The following is an 11,826-nucleotide window of genomic DNA, read 5'->3' as shown; positions in this document are numbered from 1 at the left end:
TACACAATGAATGCCTACAGGCTATGTCCTGCTTTAAGATCTTGTACCAAAACCCTGTCTGCACTACATAAAACTAGCACAGCATTGCAGTTAAGAGGTCTGGTCTTAAACCAGGGAAATCCCACTTCAAATTCCCAAGAAGCCACAAAGCTCATGGTGACCTTGTGCCAGTGCCAGTCAACTCTCCCAACCTAGCTTCCCTCAGCAGGTTGCTGTTGAGGAAAAACTGAGGAGGGGGATATCATGTATCCCACCCTGAATTCCTGAAGGAATGGTGGGCTAGAAATGTAAGAAAGAAAGCCATTTTTAGAATTAAAACAGGCTCATAATATATGGATATTTTATTTTTCTCTGGGGCTGATTTCTCTCTCTCTCTCCAAATTAGTCTTTAAAGCAGAATCTGTTATTTTCTCGTACTGTCATATCACATAGCTGACCACTATTAGAGACAGAGTTTCCCCCCCTTAACTAAATGGCTATGTGGTCTCCTCCAGTCAGTAAATTCTTATGTCCTTCTCTTCTAACTCTTGGCTAGCACAGGACTCAGTGCCAGATGTCCCTTGGGAAACTTGCAATAAGAACGTGATGGTCAATCCTTGTCCTTTGTCAACAGCAACTGTCACTGGAGGTATACTGGCACTGAACACAAAGGTTCCCATCTTTGCACTTACAGCTATTCGCTGTTGAGAGATTTATCCTTCATGAATTTGTCCAACCTTTTTTTTTAAAAAAAAGCCATCTAAGCTAGCGTCCAACCCCATATCTCAGGGGTTCTCAAACTTTCTTCCCTCAGGGTCCACTTGACTGGCTGGAAATTTCTGAGGCACACCAGTCACAAAATGGTGGTGGACGGAGGCAGAGTTTGGCATAGTCAGCGGATAATTATTGGCATAACTATCTACTGATATTGAATCCATCTTTGAAAATTTCTAAATTCTTTGTCAGTGTTTTCCTTATAGCAAGCAGGCCCATTGTTCAGTTTCCCTCAAGCTAAGTACAGACATTTGCTCTGGAAGTATTGTGACTCAGCCTCCCCGTTTTAAGCAGAAGTTGTGGATCCAGAAGCACTAAATGGAGAAAGCTATTCCTTTCATATTTTCCCCTTTCTGCCCTATGTGTCTCTCAAAGAATGGTTGCACATCTACACTCATTTCTTCTCCTATCCATCTTTCACACTTGGCTTGTATCTTCTCCCATTCCACATATTCTGACCACAGCCACTTCTAATTAATTAACTAGACGTGGAGCTTCTGGGGGAGAGCGTTATTTAACGAGAGGAGTGCTAATTCCAGCTTGTCTAACTGGGACTAAGCGGTGCTATTTTCACATCCACATTTCCCACATAGCTCCATATACTCTACGGAAATGGTGCTCACCAGACAGAAATGTAAAGTTTTGGGGATCTCCCCAACGCAGAGGGTTGAATCACCACCAGTAACCTCGCAGACGAAAATTTGGCATTATTTTAAGCCTAAAACAAAAACGCCCATATGCTCCGAGTCCCCACTTCTCCACGATTGGTCTATTGACCGAACATGGTATGGGAAGGAACCTGATATTGGTGAGGAGAGAGAGGGGATCAGTCTGGCAATGGAGATGGCTCAGATAGTCTCCCAATCTAGTGCCATCGACACTCTCGTAGAACATGAGCAAGAACGAAATTTGAAACGTCTGGAAGTCACACTAGATGGATCAGTCAATGCAGCCAGCCCCAGCGAAAAGGCTAGGATGGAACCCTCAAGTGCGACGAGAACAGAGGAAAATCCAAGTCAGCTAAAAGGAGCCTGCTGGGACACAGATAGCAATATCTGTATCCTGATTGGGCTTTTCAATGAAATGATGAAAGAATGCCAAATGCACATAAGTAAAGAATTAGGACCAATTAGGAACTTTCTTACGGAATGTGTGGGTTTGCTAGTAAGCCTGACTGAATTCATCAGGAAGGGAGCAATCTCACCCCCCCCCCACTCCAGCGGCTGAAATTCCAACAGAGCCCAGTAGCTCAGAGAAGGTCCCAAAGAGAGCCACTCCCATGTCTACCAACAGTCGAGTCACACACCCCTCACCTAAAAAGAAGCATCGCCACCAAAGAACACACCCACTTCACATGAAGAAGTCTAAAAACATAAAAGTGGGAAGGCAGACTAAGAGTCATACACGAATTAAGAAATTGAATTTTTCCAAGCTATTCCAAGCTCCTGGAGAATCCCACAATAAAGGAATCAAATACAAAGAATACTAAACCCGTGACCCCAAAACAGAGCATTATCCAGCAACCTAAAGTGACAAGCGCATCACAATCCCCTAACCCTCAATCAACGAAAGATCGGAACGAACAACTAGATAAAGACCGGCAAACCTCCTCTGCTACTGTGGAGACTATCACCCCCATTCGCAACAAGATAACTCAGAACAATCAAACGCTGATCCTCAACAGAAGCAGATTGGTTATTTGCCCTATGTACAACCGTACAGAATTACATTCACTGGACCAACAAAGAGCGTATATATTTAAAAAAAATGACTTAGTACTCAGAGGCCTCCTACTACAAGGTAATGTTATCAATGTAGATTTTCTTCCAAATGACAATAAGTATAATTGAGTGATGCTGACATTTAAAGATGACTCGACCGCAAAACAAATGTTAATTAATAAGGAGAAACTGCAAAGGGTGGGCCTGACAGTGACTCGCCTATTCGAAGTGCCCGGCCCCCCCTCGCAACTCATCAAATTAAATAAGAAAGACATCTATTCAAAGGTGGTGGAAAACAATAAAGCTGAATATCAGAATAACCACCAGTCGCCTCACGAACTGGACCCCCCCCCCACAACTTCTCCTTTGAAGAAAATACCTTAATTAGTCAATTCTGAACATTCCCACCTTTAATACAAGCTGAAATCCTAGAAAGATTAGAAACGCTAAGAAATAAGCTGGCCGGGAGAGACTTATATAAGGAAACTAAGGTGGATGTCCAAAGAAAGAGCAAGAGCCCTCCCAAAACGATCATCTCACAAGAACCCGATTCAGCGGCTTGTCGACCACGTAACCTTCAGATAAAGGCAGAGATTAATCTACCTGCAATTAAGAAAGTACAACTCACAAAGGAGAACAGTGCATCGCCCCCTACAAGGAAAAACATGCCTAAGGAAATCTCACCAGGCTTCTGGTCCAAAATGAAATATTTAGATGAAGCGGAATTAGGCTACAACCAGGTAGAGTACCCCCAGGAGGAGGCCTTGTATAGCAAAGGCCCAGTCTCTACCAATGTGAGCACTCTATATTTACCATCGGACACCATAGAATACCTGGGCAGCTCTCCATGTAAGGATGATAGTCGGCTGCCACGTGGAATGGTAAACTCCAACAGCACCTTGGAAGATAATTGACAAGGAGTGGATCTTGGTAAAGCCAACCTTAGCTTTTTATCATGGAATATCGCAGGATGGCAAAAAAAGGCAGCTGATCCATCCTTTGTTAAATTTATCCAAGGCTACGACATAGTATTTTTACAGGAGACATGGCTCACAGGGGACCTAGAAGTTAACGGCTTTTCCTCAATGTCCCTCACAGGATCTCCAAGCACTAAAGGGGGGAGAGTCAAGGTTGGCCTAGGCATTTTAATATCTACAAGGTTGAGGGCGTCCTTAGTAAAGTTAGAGACACTGAAACATCTGGCTATGGCCGTACTAGTGAAAATCAGATTCTTCACCCTGCTATTGATTAATGTATATCTCCCCCCCCCCAAAGAGGCAAGCAGCTGATTAAAAACACCTGGCATGGGCTGGAAACATACATTGATGGTTTGATGACTCAAACCCCTGCAGCTTCAGTGCTAGTGGCTGGTGATCTCAATGCCAGAATTGGCCAGTCTGACGAAGCACTATATGCACACTTCCACGACTCGCCACCCATCGTGGAAGAAAGCCATCTTATACCTACCAGACTCTCAAAAGATAAGGGATGTAATTATGCAGGTCTGTGCCTATTGCGTCTGTCTAACAAGCTGGACCTGGTCATACTAAATGGGCGCAAGAATGGGGAGACTTGTGGGGAATTTACTTTTATATCAAATGCAGGAGCTTCCACTATCGACTATGTTATGGTATCATTTAATCTCCTAAATAGAGCCCTTGAGTGCAAAGTGGAGGAGAGGGTTGATAGTGATCACTTACCGCTCTGCCTCCTCCTGGATGCAAGAAAAGACTTATTTTGAAACGATAAACTTGAAGCCCCCAGGTCCTCCAGCATGGAGTTGAGATACTCACGTATTAGATGGTCCGAAAAACTGAATGCCGAAACATCTGAAAGGCTATACTCGGACATATTCCTCATGAGAAGAGATAATCTCTTAAACTCACCATGTTCTGATTCTAGAATAATCTTGTTCCAGGATCTGATCTCACTTTTGCAACCCCACCTGACCCAAAAAAAGACATCGCGCCAACCTTTATTCCCCAACAAATCCAAACCCTGGTTTGATCAGGAATGTATTGCTACGAAGCGTTCTTTGCTGGATAAGTACAGGATTTACAAATCAGCGAACCTACCCTTGCTTCCTGCGGAATGGTTCGAAGCCAAACGTAAATATAAAGATCTGATTAAAAAGAAAAAGCTTCAGGCCCAAAGGGGGGAGTGGCAACGTTTATTAGAGGCCTCTCGAAGGAAAGACTCAGCCACTTTTTGGAAAATAGTCGCGAAAAGTTGGCAAGACTCCCCGATTGAAATTGATTATACTATACCAGTTGGGATTTGGGAGGCTTACTTTCTATCCTTATATACATCAAATCAACATCTGCAGGCCATGCCCCCAGCTCCGAGTGATATTGGCGCCGAATGGCCCCCAGTAGCAACAGAAGAGATCTATAGGCTCATCCAATCCCTTAAACCTGGAAAAGCACCCGGCATAGACAATATTACACCGGAACTCCTTAAGGCTAATGTTGAATGGTGGGCCCCTGTGCTAGCTGCCCTATTTACCAGCATAGATCAACCGGCCACTTTCCCTGAGGACTGGGGACTAGCAATCATCATCCCTTTATTCAAGAAAGGGAGCCAATCAGATCCGGCTAATTACAGGCCAATCAGCCTCCTAAGTATCATTAGCAAATTGTACGCTGCCCACCTATGCGACAAATTAGTGGACTGGTTGGAACAAGACCACATTCTTTCAGAAGCACAGGCTGGTTTTAGGGCAAATTGGTCAACTTTAGACCAGGGCCTTGTTCTCCAACATCTTGTGGAGAAATATACATCAAGAAAAGGAGGTTCCCTATACGTGGCCTTTATAGATTTCAAATCTGCTTTTGATTTAATACCGAGGGACAGGCTTTGGGGAAAGCTAAGCGCCGCAAATATAAACAAACGCCTACTGTATCTCATCCACAGTCTATATGAAAATACACGGATCCGGGTTAGGTGTGACCGACAGGGCCACCTATCCAAGGAAATCCAAATCCACCAGGGGGTCAGGCAAGGGTGTGTCCTTGCGCCTACTCTATTTAACTTCTATATCAACTCGCTAGTAGGAAATATGGAGAAAGAAAATGCCCATCCCCCCAAATTGGCTGGTACGCCCCTCCCGGTCCTTTTATATGCGGATGACACAGTCTTAATATCTTTTTCTTGTGTTGGATTAAGAAAACTTTTGAGATCTCTTACCAAATATTGCAGCATCGAACAACTAACAATTAACTACAACAAATCCAAAGTCATGGTGTTCTCTAAAAAAAGGAGGAGGCATAAATGGAGAATAGACAACTGCTCAATAGAACAGGTAGCAACCTTTAAATACCTGGGTGTAACCTTCCAGGAAAGGGGCTCCTGGCGCTTTCAGATTAATAATACTATTGCAAGTGCAGAAAGATCTACCAAAGCGTTAATAAGATTCTTCTATGGGAAAGACATACCGGCAGCCTCCCAGGTCTTTGCTGCCAAAATACTATCACAATTGTTATATGGATCCCAGATCTGCAGCTTTAAAAACCTTACTCTCTTAGAGGCATTCCAAACTAAGTTTTTCTGCTGCCTGCTGGGGATCCCCTCTTGCGTATCCAACATAGCGGTCCGTTTGGAGGTTGGGCAAATTCCTATCAGTACTCGGATATGGATATTGAAGATCCATTATTGGCTAAAGCTTATTTTCTTCCCGGTTGGGCTGGCACCTTTAACCTTACTAGATACCTACCAATCCAAATGGAAAGCTACACTGCTGGAAAAGCTTAAAGGCTTGGGGATCCCACAGCAGACCCTGATAGCGACAGGCTTCGAGAAAGCTAGGACTACAATTCACCAGCGTATCTGGGACGTAGAATTACAATGCCACATGAGCGAAATGATTAAACATCCAGCAATAAGGGACCATGGGAGAGGTTTCTCTCCAGCTAACTATCTGTCAGGTCTTCAGGTACCCAAATACAGACGGTCTTTTACCCTCGCCAGATTCAACGTTCTCCCTTCTGCCTTACTTCAGGGCAGATTTGAGGGTAAACCATACACAGCACGGGTCTGCCCTTGTGGCTCGTTGGAAGTTGAAACTGCTTCACATGTACTATTACGTTGTCGTTTTTATGAGGATATACGTTTGACTTTTATTACACCTGTTTTGCAAAAGTCCAGGAAAGAATAGGAATACCATAGTTTAAAACTACTGCTAGAGGACAAGAATCCCAAGACTACATTAAATGTAGCTAAATTCTGTGCGTCTGCAATCAATCGCAGGAAGCAAGTGGTATCCCATAGTGACCAAACCCCTAAATGTTAATTACAGGGGGCACGCTAATAATTAATTTTAATTTTTATATTTAAATCCTTGTTATATTCATATTGTCCTTTGTATTTCTGATATTTTTTATGATCTGTGATATTGTGTGTGTTGACGCTGGTCTGTGACCGTATTAATAAATTCATTCATTCACATATTCTGACAGTTTCTTTCACACACACATGTTCTTTTACATTCACTTTCTCCTATAAAGGTTTTTTTTTCATCTCTCACCCCCTTCCTTTCTATTCCCAGTTTGTTTGCATATTAACACTTTTATCTCACTTTTCACAATTTCCTTCAACACTTTCTCTGGCCCTTTCCCCTCAAAGGAGATAAACCTTTCTTTGTTAGACATTTATTTTTCTTTGTCCATTGCCTATATCCAGTTTCAGTGAATGGCCAGGTTTTAGTGTTGAGACAGAGGAGAAGGGAGATGAGTAAATTCTCTATGTTTAGGACACTGAAGTTATGACAAGGGCATGGGGTTCCCAAACAAGTGTTTCCCTGATGAGGGAATATGGGGGTTCTAGCCAAGCATTTTTCCCATGAAGGAAACATGGAGTTTTTTAGGTGATTTGAAATAGTTTTTATTAATTTCCCATTAATAACATTCCAATTGGTATCAAATCAAATCTTATCACATCACATCACATCATAATACAAACAATAAAGCCAATTATACATTCCAAATTAAAAAAATTACTGGGACTTCCCATGTTCTGGCTGTCAGAAGAATGTTTCTTTCACTTGTCCTGCATCTCTCTTGTTTTTTCCAATTTCATAATTTCGACCTAAGCCTTTATCTTATTTTCCCAGTCACCAGTGTCTAACCAAGCATTTGCCTTGTAATTTTAAGGGTGAGGGAAGTAACTTGTGCAGGTAAAACAAGTTCTTAATGACAACTACCATAAAATTGCCCAAATGTAGCTGTGTGTGTGTGTGTGTGTGTGTGTGTGTCTGTCTGTCTGTCTGTCTGTCTGTCTGTCTGTCTGTCTTTAGACTCTTCCTTAAGGCCAACAGACGGGTATATACGAATTTCCATGTGAGGACAATCCAGATGATTCCCAAGCTGCTCTTGAGTTTATATAAAAGTCAGAGAAAGCATTCAAGGCAAAAACATATATTATTTTAGAAGAAACAGGTATATAAACTAGAGCAGGTGTGGGGAACATTTGACCCACCAGATGTTGCTGAAGTACAACTCCCATCTGCCCCCAGAAGCATAGCCAGTGACCATTTTGCTTCTCCTGATTGTAAGCATCTCATGGCCCCTGCCTTCTTGTACCAAATGAAGTACTGTAAATCTTTTCCCTCTTTCCCTTCACGTTGCTGAATTACCAACAAAGCCATGGCCCATGGTGTCCAAAAATATATTGGTGTATAATTGTGGAAAAAGTGCATGCACTATTACTGGGAGACCAGCGTGTTAATAGCTGCAGGTGGGACCATCTGTCTTCCAGAGGCAGCTTGAGAAGAAAAAAAGCTCAATAGTTGTTTGTGTACATGATAAGATGACTGGCTGTTGATGGAGGTGCTAGGCCTCAATTGTGTTTTATAGTAAGACAGGTGGTGTTTTTAGTAAGTAACAGTGCCTATTTTTACTGGAAGCCTGAGGACACCTTTGACTTACGTGTCATTATTCGTATTTCCATTCTCCTCTTGGCTCATAAGTGACATTTTGCTCTTAGGAACACTAAGGTCTGCTCTCTTCATGCCTTCAACCTCCGGTCATGTTAGTGTTTGTACATATTGAACCCTATTTATCTTTAATTTCTCGGACTATGATGACAGGCATATTCAGAGTTTGCCAGGATTTCCCTAAGTGTTGCTTTCTCTCATATCCAGCACCTTGTAAGGACTAGCTTGCTTTCATTTCTCATTCCTTCCAATAATTAGTCAGCTATTTTCCAGGCGGGTGAGGAGACAATGTTATTCATTTAGAAAACCTCTACACCACTTAACATTTTGAGCAAAAAATCCCCAAGCAGTTAAGAGAGATGATAAAATTTTAAAATGTAGTAGAATTATTATAATTAATATAAATAAAAGCACAACACAATAAAGACAATGCTGTTGTTGTTGTTTTTAAAAATAACCCATCATTTTAAACGCCGAGTCAACAATGTTGCCCATTAAAACAGTAATTCAAAGCAGGAATGCATGGCTTAAAACTTGGTGTGTTGAAGATCTGAGATACACAGTGGTGCTTCTCAGAGTAGGGAGAAGAGAATTGCCCTGCGCTTGGTAGGCTTCCATAGGTGTGTCAACTCCTAGGGGCCGAGGTCCTTCACTCCCCTATAAAATATTTGAGGTGCCCCCCCCCCAGTTGAATGAGATTGCCATTCAGAAGGTGTTTGTGTGCCGCATCTTGTGATTGATTATGCAGGGCAGGACATACCTCCCCCCCCCCAATATTTTATTCAAGTTGGTACGCCTGTAGGCTAGGGACGCGGGTGGCACTGTGGGTTAAATCACAGAGCCTAGGACTTGCCGTTGTTCAGTCCCAGCTCCTGCCAACCTAGCAGTTCGAAAGCACTTCAAAGTGCAAGTAGATAAATAGGTACTGCTTTGGGGTAATATAAGCAGTTATATTATCGGGGTAATATAAGCAGTTCACCACCATCCGTGGCGGCACTGGCGGAGAAAGGGGGTGCGGTAGGTGCAGTCCACCCCGGATGTCATCCCTGAGGGTGACATTGCCGCGCTGCTCCCCTGGGATGCTTGCTGTGGGTGTTGCCCCCCTGGGATGCTAGCCCTGCCCCTATGGGCGGCTAGCCCTGCCCTCGGGTGCACAGCATGTGCTCCGCTCCGGATGCCGGAGCAGCTAGCTCCGCCTCTGCTTGGCAGACCTTGGGGTCTCAAATTTCAGCTGTGCCCTGTGTGACGCCAAAATTCTGCACCCCCTCCCTTCATGGGCGTAGCCAATGGGGGGAGGCAAGGAGCAGCTGCCACCCCTAAAGGTAAAGGTAAAGGGACCCCTGACCATTAGGTCCAGTCGTGACTGACTCTGGGGTTGCTGTGCTCATCTCGCTTTATTGGCCAAGGGAGGCCAGCAGGACTAAGCCGCTTCTGGTGAACCAGAGCAGCGCATGGAAACGCCGTTTACCTTCCTGCCGGAGCGATTCCTATTTATCTACTTGCACTTTGACGTGCTTTCCAACTGCTAGGTTGGCAGGAGCAGGGACCGAGCAACAGGAGCTCACCCCGTTGTGGGGATTCGAACCACTGACCACCTGATTGGCAAGTCCTAGGCTCTGTGGTTTAACCCACAGCGCCACCCGCGTCTAGCCTAAATCAATACAATTCTGAGGTTCTTCCCCCCCCAAAAAAAATCCTGGCTACGCCCATGCCCCCTGCCACTCCCTTTCCATTCAACATCATACGTGTGGTGCCCCCCAGATTTCACACCCAGGGCGACTGATCCAGCCGCATTCTCCCTTCCGCCTCTGCTATTTTTTTCTTAATATTGGCAGTGCAGAAAATTTAATAAATAAATAAATATGTGATAAATGCAAAGGCTCCATAAGCAAGACACGAAATGAACAGGGCAAGCATTAGATAACACTGGATTTTCTATTAAAATTTAATTCTTGAGCATATTTAGTTTGCCCCCCATAACAACCCGCGGAAAAGCCCATTCAGCCTGTAGTGAGGCTGATGAGACACTAGAGGTCCTCATTACTCTAGTTGTAAAAAAGGCAAAGGGATTTCACCCGTAGATTATTTACACGGATGCCAAATATTTTCCCCCCTAAAGATGATCGTTGTTTGCAATTATCTGGTACCCAAGTGCTTGAAGGAGGAAGCGCATTGTAACTGCTAGATACATTTTTTGTTGTTGTTTAGTCGTTTAGTCGTGTCCGACTCTTCGTGACCCCATGGACCAGAGCACGCCAGGCACCTCTGCCCTCCACTGCCTCCCGCAGTTTGGTCAAACTCATGCTGGTAACCTTGAAAACACTATCCAACCATCTCGTCCTCTGTCGCCCCCTTCTCCTTGTGCCCTCCATCTTTCCCAGCATCAGTGTCTTCTCCAGGGAGTCTTCTCTTCTCATGAGGTGGCCAAAGTACTGGAGCCTCAGCTTCACGATCTGTCCTTCCAGTGAGCACTCAGGGCTGATTTCCTTAAGAATGGATGCATTTGATCTTCTTGCAGCTAGATACATTAGTAATGGAAATATCACTTTCTTAGATAACTAAAAATGGAATTAGACACGTTAACGAAGGAGCTGAGGTGACTATTAGCCATGATCCATGAAAGCTTGGTGGAGCCTCCATGTTTAAGATTCTGTGTACCTCTGATTGTGGGGTTCCTTGAGACATCTGGTTGGCTCATGCTGGTTTTGTTATATTGGTTGTTTTAAAATTGTAAGAATTTTAAAAACAATTTTATAATTCAGAGACATTCCCTTGTGAGAGAGAACTTGTCATCTTAGTAATTTGCAGACATGTCCTAAACCCATGCATGGGGTTGTTGGAGCACAGAAAGGCCCTGGGCAGTGGTGGCTAAGATAAAAGCTCTGGATGAGGTTGTTCTCCCACTAAAAGAATGGGTTTGGAGCTTAGGAGTGCTCTTGAATCGATCTTTGTCACTGGAATCCCAGATAGCCCAAATGGCTAGGAGTGCCTTTTACCAGTACACCAAGTATGGCTGTTCTTGGACTGGGGTGGTCTGGCCATGGTGATTAATGCATTGAGGCATGAATATAGGGGCAATTACTGTGACGCGCTCTACATGGAGCTGCCCTTGGGCCTCAAACAGAGGCTCCAGCTGGTGCAAAAAGGTAAAGGACCCCTGGACGGTTAAGTCTAGTCAAAGGCGACTATGGGGTTGCAGTGCTCACTCATTTCACTTTCAGACTGAGGGAACTGGCGTTTGTTCACAGACAGCTTTCTGGGTCATGTGGCCAGCATAACTAAAATACTTCTGGCGCAACAGAACACCGTGACGGAAACCAGGGCACAGAAACGCCGTTCACCTTCCCGCCACAGCGGTACCTATTTATCTACTCACACTGGCATGCTTTCGAGCTGCTAGGTTGGCAGGAGCTGAGACAGAGC

Source organism: Podarcis raffonei, chromosome 2 (genome assembly GCF_027172205.1).
Source record: "Podarcis raffonei isolate rPodRaf1 chromosome 2, rPodRaf1.pri, whole genome shotgun sequence".
In the NCBI taxonomy this organism is placed as follows: Eukaryota; Metazoa; Chordata; class Lepidosauria; order Squamata; family Lacertidae; genus Podarcis; species Podarcis raffonei.
This window is presented reverse-complemented; position numbering follows the sequence as displayed.